Raw genomic sequence first — 11201 nt, forward strand, 5'->3', positions numbered from 1 at the left:
AGGTTGGGGTGTACCCCATTTGGCATAATGGACATTTGGCATAACGGGTTTTCAAGAAGGACGTTTGGCATAACTCGTTCAAAAACCATTAAGGACGTTTGGCATGATTATTACTGTTTTTTTTGTTTTTTTTTTTTTTTGTAAGTATTTTTCATTTTTACAAATGTAAATGTATTGTTTTTTACCTTTTTTATATTACTATAAGAGATTATCATTTGTTTCGAAAAAATAAGGTATCTCTATATTTTTTTTCCACAATAGTAAATTGTTTCCTTTTTGAATAATTCACAATACAGCATTTCAATGAAGTCTTCATACCTTTATTTAAAATTTAGTTTAAAGAAGGAAATATCTCTTGTTAGCTTTACATTTTTCCTCTTTCAATATAATTAGCATTTATATTTTTTTTAATGAAATTTTCCCTTCTTTAATATGAATTTCAACTTAAAGATGAGAAAAACCCCTTCAAATCTTCGACAATGGAGACATGGCTTTTCTTTATATTTTGCAATTAAGTTTTTTTTGTTGCAATTTTCCCATCTTTTTTATATTTAACTTGAAGAAGGGAAATTCTCTTATAGATGTTCTCTTTAAACATGTCTATCACTTCAGCATTTTTTTCTCTGTTGGTTTTTTTCGCAATACAATTGTTTACGCAAGTTCCCTTCTTTTATTTATTCAAAACCAATCTTAAAGACGGGACAATGTAAAAATAATAATAATTAAATTGATTTTTTGAATAGATGTAGGTGAAAAACATAAAAAATAATGCGATTGTCAAACATTTAAAGAGTAGCAAAATGTTAATCTTTAAAGAGACTTTTCCTTCTATAAGTTGATTTTTATATAAAAGAAGGGAAAGTTTCATAATCAAACTCAATTTTCAAATATTCAAAAAGAATTTTTTTTTCAGAGATGTTCAAAAAGTTGAAATTAAAATAAAAGAAGGGAAAATTTCATAGCAACTCATTTGCCAACTATTTAGCACTGGAACACCCAACGCATGTCCAACTTACACGGACGCCCAAGCCTCCAAAAAAAAGGTGGAACGGTAACTTCAACTCGCTGGTTCTCGGGCATAACTCAACCAATCGGGCCGATTCTTGTTTCCAGCGATTTGCAAGAAATTCTAGATGATTCTTAAATTTTGCAGAACTTGATTTGAACAAATCTGTAAGGGACCATCCATAAACCACGTGGACACTTTTTTGGGAATCTTTTACCCCCCCCCCCCCCTTTCGTGGACAATTGTCCATACAAAACAAAACTTTTTTGTATGGATCGTGGACAATCGCCATACCCCCCCCCCCCCCCTTAAGTGTCCACGTGGTTTATGGATGGTCCCTAATCTCTGCGACCGAAAACATCGTTCCACCTTTTTTAAAAAGACTGCCTCCGCGGTATTTTCGTCGAATTTTTTTTTGCACGCGAAAAAAAAAGTTGGAACGATATTTTTGATTGCAAAAATTAGAGATTTGATCAAATTAAGTTCTGCAAAGTTCTAGAATCATCTAGACATCCTAACAAATCACTTGAAAGAAGAATCATCTTGATTGTTTGAGTTATGCCCGAGAACCAGCGAGTTGAAGTTATCGTTCCAACTTTTTTGAAGCCTTGGGCGTTGGAATGTTAAAGAAAGAAAAAAAGGACATCCATTAGGTTGAATATAAAAGAAGAGAAAATTGCATAAAAAACAATAATTGATTTTGCCTTCTTTAAGTTTTAAAATAAAAGAAGTGAAAATTGCTTTAAAAAACTTATTGCAATTCTTTAAAGAAGAGCAAAATGCAGATACATTATTTAGATTGATTTTAAAAAAGAAGGGTAAAGGGAAAATAGTAAAAAATCCTTTTTGCAAAATATTTAAAGACTAGCAAAACTTACATCACTTTGTTAGGTTGAATTTAAAATAAAAGAAGGAAAAATTTTATACAAAAAAATAGCAGCAAAGTATTTCAAAGGAGAAATATCTTGATATTATATAAACTATTTTTGAAAACATTTTAAAGTAAATTTATGAAAAATTGCATTTTAAAGCTTTTTTTAAAGAAATATTCAAAAAAGGGGAAAAATTACATCTATTGGGAGAAAATGACAACATACCAGCCGGGTCCGGTGGTTTAGTGGTTAGCGTGGTAGTCTCTAAACCCGAGTATGGCCTGGGTTCAATCCCAGACGGACCCGGTTGCATTTTTCGAGACGAGATTTGCCTGACCACGCCTTCTATCGGATGTGGAAGTAAAACGTCGGTCCATTTGCGTAAAAGAGGTTTTGGGTGACTCACCACACCACTCATAACCTTCGGACGCCTAGAAATGAGCAGAAACTTGCAACACAAAAGACCCGGGGGTCGTTAAAGTTGATTACTTTGCTTTGACACATATACTTGATTTCTTGAAAAAAAATCATCTTTTTAAGTAAAATTATATGTTTAGTTAGAAAATAGGAAAAAATATAAAAAAAACACAAAAAAGCTAGCAATAATTATGCCAAACGTCCTTGATGTTTTATGAACGAGTTATGCCAAACGTCCATTATGCCAAATGTCCATTATGCTAAACGTCCCTGATGTCTTGGACCAACTATGCCAAACGTCCATTATGCCAAACGTCCTTCATGAAAACCCGTTATGCCAAATGTCCATTATGCCAAATGGGGTACACCCTTTGAAAGACAGTAAGCGTTGATGCTACACTTTTTTAAGGGGGTAAGGAAAATTCTCCACAGTATCCCAGAATATGTTTTGCTTTGAGTTGAACGGTTTTTGGGAAGGTGAATGGTCTTAGGAGCGCTAACGACCGTGTACACTGCTGTTCAAACTCTTTCCGTGTTCTTAATTCTAATTTGAAAGCATTGCATTTTCTTATCAGATTACTTTTATACCTCGTCCAGGCTATCGCTTTCTTCTACCAGAAAAAGTCATGCAAAACAATCCTAGAATAATATTAAAAACCGTTGGACCTATCGGAACTTCCTGTCGCAAGAATGGTTTCAGGTGTTAGCCAAATATGGTTTTCAGATGTGGCCACCGGCGAACCCGGGAACCGGTCAAGGAGGCAAAAATACAACCTGAAGATACTTTTCAGCCAAAATCAAGAAGTTTGATACGTCGCATGACTAGTTTACGCTGTTTCCTACTGCGGTTCAAGATGTGGCCACCGGAGATCAGTGGAACCGGTTCCGATGGGTCCAACGGTATTTTTGCTATTATTCTAGGATTGTTTAGCATGACTTTTTCTGGTAGAAGAAAGCGATTCAGTTTACATCTGATACTAATTTCAAAACTTAATTCAAGAAATTCTGAACATGAACGAAAAATCAAAGTTCCCCGAGTCGTGGTACGATCCCCTCGACAGATTGTTTGCTTACGACTTATGTAGCGGCTGCCAAACGAAAATTTTTAAGATACGGCGTTTCTCTGCCTTCGAAAACGCGAGTTTTGCAATTATAAACTCGCTGATCCATAATTTACCCGAGGGAATTGGAAGTCACAATATAGATCGAGGATCCTTTTGATGCTTGCTTTCATGTTCAGATGGGCTAATTCTGAAATGGGTCGATGGACTGGCATTTGAATGCTTTTGGAGTAGTTAATTCTGTTCGACTATCTGATATTGTACACAACTAGTTTTGCCTTTCTTAATAAAGAAAGGTGTAGGTTTTACTTTATGGCTGGACGTCATTTTCATGTTCGTAAATATGACGATTCAGCATGAATTTTAATCGGAAAAATCGCCAAAAAATCACACTGCATTGATTTTCTACGCTTCATCGATTCATCTTGACAGAACTCGTCTATCTCCAACCCTCGAATTTTGAGAAAATAAATTCCGTGGAGATCGAGTGATGTTCGTGTGTGGTAAAATTTTGCCAAATTTTGTGTCGCGTCGTTCTCAGCTCCCCTGAATCAGATTTTGATTCTTCTGAATGCAGATGAAAGCTAGTGTGCTGAACCTGGGCGAGTTGCCGCTCAAATTTCGAAATATCCATCTGTTTTCGGATGTGGCCAGACTTTACAACAAAATACACAGTTTTCAAATGAAAATTTGGTCAAAATTTTTCATTTTCATATCATTTATTTATCTCAAAAATTGCATTTTCGAGCTCTAAAACTTCCCAAATTTTCATCGAGATTCATAATATGGTTCTGGAGTTAGAGCCGTTTGATCAACCTACCATAAGAAAAAATAATCCCTAAAAAATGTAAAAGCCCACCTGGTGACCTTCGCCAACATTTTTCATTTCTAATTTTATCTGAAATATCTTTCTACAATCATAGCACAAACCATGAGTGGGCATCTCAAACAAGTTCGACATCGATCGGCAATCCCGAACAATTTTTAGAACGATTTACTTTTTGCCTTTTTTACTAAACTAAACTACTACTAAACTTTATGGCTGGACGTCATTTTCATGTTCGTAAATATGACGATTCAGCATGAGTTTTAAGCGGAAAAATCGCTAAAAAATCACACTGCATTGATTTTCGACGTTTCGACGCTTCGTCGCCAAGTTGTCAAGTTGAGCTTCGAATACTGGCGCGAGAATGCTGGCGCATATATGTTTTGGCTCGACTTATACTCGTTTGTAGTAGCTTGTCTACCGATGTTTCCTTCAACATGTAAGATATCGTAGCTTTTCGGTTTCTTGTGCCCTGTTAACTTAAAGGTGGTAGAGTTTGACCTCGCTCTTAGAAGCATCTGAAAGTACACATTTTAGAGTACATTTGCTGAAAATATCTCGGAGGTCTTTTTTGTTTAACTCATTCAATCTCAATTTCAAAATAACCATTTTTAAGTCGTTTTTTGCCCATAACTTTTGATAAAATTGACCAAAAATAATTGTCCCAAGATAAATATGAGTTTTTTAAAACTATAAAGTTACGAGGTTCATGTCACGTTAATAAAATAAACAACAACAATAAACTAATAATTTTAAAAATATAATTTCACACAAATTTTCCCCAAAAGCATCCAACTCTATTGTTTGTTGTCTCTTCAATGGTGGTCTGACTGGAGGCTGAAAGAGAACAAAACACCTACACAAGCAACCATTGCAAACACATACAACGACGACGACAACGAACAAGACAAAGTAGTAGGCTGCTGCTGCTGGCTGGCTGGCAAATTGGACAATGATGACGATTACGATGATGACGGTGACGAATGACGAATGACGACGATTTTTCCTTCTCTGGCCAACCAAATAGTCAGCCAGCGCTTCTCGTCTCCGGGGTAGTGTCTGGATTGTTCCGGAACCTGGACCGTTACGGGTCACCGTCGAATCGACGGGACAGAACGAGGACACTCACTTATTTTTTCCTCCTTATCTCCAACCGAACCGCACACACACACACTCTCCGATTCCGGGAGGAAAATTTTCTCTTTACTTCAGGGAACCACGACCCGATTCTTCTCTACCACATAGCACTGAACTGGCAGAGCTTCTGGCACTTAATCCGAGGGAAGGTTTTCGGGGGCAGCAAAGTAAAATCCTGGAAATTCTGCTCCGCAATCGTGTCTTTCTTCTCCGCGACGATACTCCGGTCCGAACCCGTGCTCAGCAGGGCGATTTTCGACCGAATTTAGGCACGCGACGGATCCCGGAACGGCTGGGCAACACCAATCCCCGAAGAAACAGGAACAGAGAGGTGACAGGCCACGAAAAGTCTCAGCACAACTTGCACTGTGGCCACGGCTGCGATGAGAAACAAAATGTCTGCTCACACATCGGAACACTCTTTCTGCTGCTGGCTGCTTGATGATGGGGGTTGTTTGGCAAAATGGGGCAGGGTGGCCAGATTAGATTACGACGGTGGGGCTGTGAATAAACAGGAAATTTTTAATCTTTGAAACGCTTCATTGAATGGATCCGTTGATTTTTGATCTAATTTTTGAGTTTATTTTTAGTCAAAACAACATAAAATTTAAAAAAAATCAAACATGATTCTCAAATTGTATGAAAACCTGAAACTACTGTCCAAAGTTTTTCAAAACTTTTGCAAACTAAACTGAGAATATAACTGGCAACACTGGACGTGAGTCATGATTGTTCCCCCAGTGCAAAAAGAATCAGAACGTTGGAACTTTTTCTGTCTTTTGACGTGGTTGTCACTTGTCATTTGACGTACACGTTTATCAAAATCTATCAAAATAAGTTTACAGTTACACACTTATTCGAAACTGCCTAATTCGGGATTTTTTTTGGAAAGTTAAACTAAACTAAAAAGTTTAATCACTTTAGAGTTGACTTCGAACTTGACATTTATGAAAACTTACGAAATGTTTGTTTTCGATCGTTCTGCGCGAAGGTAAAAGCGGAGGGCCAATAAGGCTTTCTAGGCCCAGTGACAAAAATATAATTTAACTCAAAAATGACGAACTTCTCGTCACAGTGTCCTGATGCAAACAATGATCGAGCTGTAGCTGTCACAGCCCTGCGAAGTATGTTGGCTGACATATCGGGCAGTCAGTCAAATAAACCAGCTAGAAGTCGCTTGACAAAAAAAATTTGCTAGAAAGAGATAGGAAACCTGATGCAAACAAACGTCCAGCTGTCATGTAAACATACTTTGAATGTGTTGGTAAATTTCTGACTAGAAAGCCTTATAAGGCTTTGTAGTCAAAAATTTACTAACACATACATACTTAGTATGTTTACATGGCAGCTGGGCGTTTGTTAGCATCAGATTTCCTATTCGCGATTAAAAACTCCATACTTTCGACAGATGGCGCAAAGCATCAAAGAAAGCCGTAGTATTTAACAGTTAAATAGGGCGAATCTATATGCCCTTTATAAATAAATTAACGCATTAAAAATGATTTTGAAAAGAATTTAAAAAAATTGAGAAAAAATATTGTTTAAAATGATAGAGCATCAAAAGTTTACAAAGTATCAGCTCGAATTTTTGCTCAAAAGTTGTTTTGAACGCTGGAATTTAACGAAACAGAATTCGCATACATAACCTCAACGGGCAAAAATTTCAATCGACATACTTCGCTCTGTTCTGCTACTCAACACTAGGTATCGCATGTCGTTTAGCTTATGAATGCCAATCTCTTTCTAGTATTTTTTTTTTTTTTGTCAAACGACTTCTAAAGGTAAGAACAAGATTGTCCGTCAGGCCTGAACGCAAACGCAAAATTTTGCGCCTGTCATCATAGCCTGCCAGTCATCGACCATTGAACAAAGCAACCCCTGCAGATTGTTCGACTGACAGTTGATGGAAAAATCGAACTGGCACAGCGTTCTGCGTCCACCACTGCGTCGAACGGACAATCTTGTTCTTAGCCTAACTGTTTTTTTTTTATTGAACACTCGATATGTCAGTCAACATACTTCACAGTACTTTGACCACGGCTTTGACAGCTCGAGCTCGATCAATGTTTGCATCAGGACACTGTGACTGTTAAAAACTTTTTTTTGGTTCTAGTTCCTAAACCCAAAAAATCGTATGAAACAGTGGGTTATCGAACTCAGCCAATCATGATTTTTATTTAGGATGCAACAAATTATTTGTCCTAATTTAAATTGGGTCCTAAAATGAAGCTAAGATTGCTGATATTATTGTTTACAGAAATAAAGCTTATTTTTCTGAGTACAATGACCTTTTGTACGACCACAAAGATTTTAATTTGGATTTTTAAACCAATTTTGAAAAATTAACCTCGTGGTCCTTCTTGACAAAAAAGCTCCTACTTGACAGCTGGTTCCAAGGGGACCATAGTTGATCCATCGAAAAAATGTTGTCTTGTCCGAGGTCTGCATTAAAATGAAAAAAAAAGTGATCAGAAATGGTTTTTTAATCGTGTTTTTTTACCGTTGTACATACAAATTGACATAGGGATTTAGTACCCAATTCCCGGTTTGTACTAGGGACCTACATAGGGAAATGAAATGTTCTGAGAGAAATTTCAAACAACCAAAGTCATTCAAATTTAAGGTTTGAAAAATTTGTAGTTTTTCTTTCGAGCTGGCTCTTCTCTTATGCCGAACAAGCACAAACATAACAAAAACTACCAGATTATTATCAACAACAGTTTTACAATACCAGTGATTGTTATAAGTCTCGTTTTTTTTGCCAAAACTATTTTAAATTAATTCCAACCTTGTTCTTGCATGATCTTGTTGCTCGATTGGAACCCCGATTTGACAGTTCGATTGGAACCCTGAGAGTGACATTTCGCCTCTCCATATAGGCTCTCTAGTTTGTACACCTCCTTGCCCTGATAAAAAGTCTGACTAACAGGATAACGTTGCCAAATAGAATTACAATTACATTTTTTTGTGTAACGTAACAAAAGAACGTTCGAAACGTTCCAGATAGAAGATGGAATAAATTCAAAAATGAGGCATTTTATTTGAACGTGTACAATGATCAACGAACTCTGCAACACATGTGTTAACGAATGCGCCCAGAGGGTAGGCAAAACTACCTCAACATTTAAACTTTGTTTTAGTACACACCACAAATCAAGCTTTTATGGCATCGAAAAAGTACACAGCTTTGACAGTGCTCGCCACAAGAGGTATGCAAAAAAAAAATGATGAATACAATTTTAATTTAACCCAGTCACGACGTTCTCACAGAGCTGGATTTTCTAACAGCATTCTAGCAGAAATAATGTCCACTGTTATAGCAGGATTCTGGCAGAACAAATTCTGATAGAATATTTCGTGACTTGAAACTGGTTCCGCAATGGGTGTACCCCATTTGGCATAATGGACATTTGGCATAACGGGTTTTCAAGATGGACGTTTGGCATAATGGACGTTTGGCATAATTGGTCCAAGACATCAGGGACGTTTGGCATAATGGACATTTGGCATAATGGACGTTTGGCATAATGGACGTTTGGCATAATTCGTTCAAAAACCATCAAGGACGTTTGGCATAATGGACGTTTGGCATAATTATTACTAGCTTGTTTTTTTTGTTAAGTATTTGTCATTTTCACGAATGAAAATGTATATTTTTTACCTTTTTATATTACTTTAAGAGATTATCATTTTTTTCTATAAAAGATTAGGTATCTCTATATTTTTTCCCCAATAGTAAATTCTTTCCTTTTTGAATAATTCACAATAAATCTTTTCAATGAAATTTTGATATTTTTAATAAATAATTAGTATTAAGAAGAAAATATCTCTTGTTAGCTTAAGATTTTTCCCCTTTCAATATAATTAGCAGTAATTTTTTAAATGAAATTTTCCCTTCTTTTATATGAAATTCATGATGAGAAAAACCTCTTCAAATCTTCGACAATTGAGCTTTTATAATGCAATTTTCCCTTCTTTTGATCAAAATTTTACTTGAAGAAGGAAATCTCTAAATAAATTCACATTTTTCCCTTTTTTCGAATTTAATCTAAAGAAATCCCAGAACTGGGCAGCACTCATCCGACACGAGACTAGCGGAAAGATTCACAGACACAGAGAACACAGTTCTAGATGACCGAGAGAATTATACCCTCGAGTCCATTTTCAAGAAAAAGTTCATCCTTCAAAACAAAAAGTGTTCTCTACGGGAACTGATCCAGAGACCTTTAATAGACTAACTCAATGACTAAAGTGCCTTGGCCACAGCAGTTTGGTGACACAAGAGTAGTCAGATTTCGATGTATGACTCTTGTTGCAGATTTACTGTTTCAATTAATTAATTAAATTAATTGTTTTGCAGGTGTGAGTTGGTACCATTATTCTATCGAGTTTAGCATTGAGCTCTCTATAAATTTTGATGGAATTATACTCTCGATCCTGTATTTTGGGTGAATGGATGTCGATGTTGCTTTTCTTTAAATATTTTGCAATTAAGTTTTTTTATTCAATTTTCCGATTTTCCCATCATTTTTTATATTTAACTTGAAGAAGGGAAATTCTCTTATAGATGTTGTCTTTAAACATTTATATAATTTCTGCACATTTTTTCTCTGTTGGTTTAATTTTTGCAATAAAGTTGTTTATGGAATTTTCCCTTCTTTTATTTATTCAATACTAATCTTAAAGAAGGGACAACTGCCCAAAAAATAATAAATGTTGATTAAATGTTATTTTTAAGAGAGGTAGGTGAAAAACATAAAAATATTGCGATAGTCAAACATTTAAAGAGTGTCAAAATGTGAATCTTTAAATTTACTTTTCCTTCCATAAGTTGAATTTTATATAAATAAATATAAATTTTATAAAAAATTTCATAATCGAAGTTAATTGTCAAATATTCGAAAAGTATTGTTTTTAGAGATTTTCCCTTCTAAAAGTTGAATTTAAAATAAAAGAAGGGAAAATTTCATAACTCATTTGTCAAATACATATTTGAAGAAAGAAAAAATGTACATCCCTTATTAAGGATGAATATTAAAGAAGAAAAAATTGCATAAAAACAATAATTGCAAAATTTTGAAAAAAAAAACAAACTGCACATTTTTTGAGAGATTTTACCTTATTTTAGCTTTAAAATAAAAGAAGAGCAAATTGCTTTAAAAAATTTAAATGCATTTCGTTAAAGAAGAGCAAAATGTACATACATTCTTTAGGTTGAATTTGAAAAAGGAGGGAAAAGGGTAAACAGTATAAAATCTTTATTGCTAAATTTCAAAGACTGGCAAAACTTACATCACTTTGTTAGGTTGATTTTAAAATAAAAGAAGGAATAATTGAATACAAAAAATTTGCTGCAAAATATTTCAAAAGAAGACAAATCTCATTATTATATATTTATGAAAAAAAAAGCATTTTATATTTATGAAAAATTGCATTTTAAAGCTTTAGTAAGAAAAAAAAGGAAAAAAAATACATCTATTGGGAAAAAATGACAAAGATTTCTTGAAAACAAAAATCATTTTTAAAGTAAAGTTATCTGCTTAGAAAAAAGGAAAAAAAAACCTATAAACTATTATCCTTTACAAAAAATAAATACTAATTGAACAAAAAAAGCTAGCAAAAATTATGCCAAACGTCCTTGATGGGTTTTGAACGAATTATGCCAAACGTCCATTATGCCAAATGTCCATTATGCCAAACGTCCCTGATATCTTGGACCAATTATGCCAAACGTCCATTATGCCAAACGTCCATCTTGAAAACCCGTTATGCCAAATGTCCATTATGCCAAATGGGGTACACCCTTCCGCAATAGCATTTCTTTTTGATATTATTACTGCATAATGGAAAGTGATACATCAGAGAAAAAATACACACAACTG

The 11201-nt window shown here is 34.9% G+C and overlaps 1 protein-coding gene across 1 annotated transcript in view; it reads right to left on the reverse strand.

Moving 5' to 3' along the window:
• The window catches only part of LOC120415975 (ras-related protein Rab-11A), a 28771-nt gene extending 23023 nt beyond the window's left edge, over window positions 1–5748 (reverse strand). Inside the window, exon 1 of the mRNA XM_039577629.2 lies at window positions 5312–5748. The gene's annotated coding sequence lies outside the window, so the exon portion shown is untranslated. The remainder of the gene's footprint in view (window positions 1–5311) is intronic.
• Window positions 5749–11201: the final 5453 nt, after the last annotated feature.

The sequence above is a fragment of the Culex pipiens genome, chromosome 1, assembly GCF_016801865.2.
Source record: "Culex pipiens pallens isolate TS chromosome 1, TS_CPP_V2, whole genome shotgun sequence".
Taxonomy (NCBI): domain Eukaryota; kingdom Metazoa; phylum Arthropoda; class Insecta; order Diptera; family Culicidae; genus Culex; species Culex pipiens.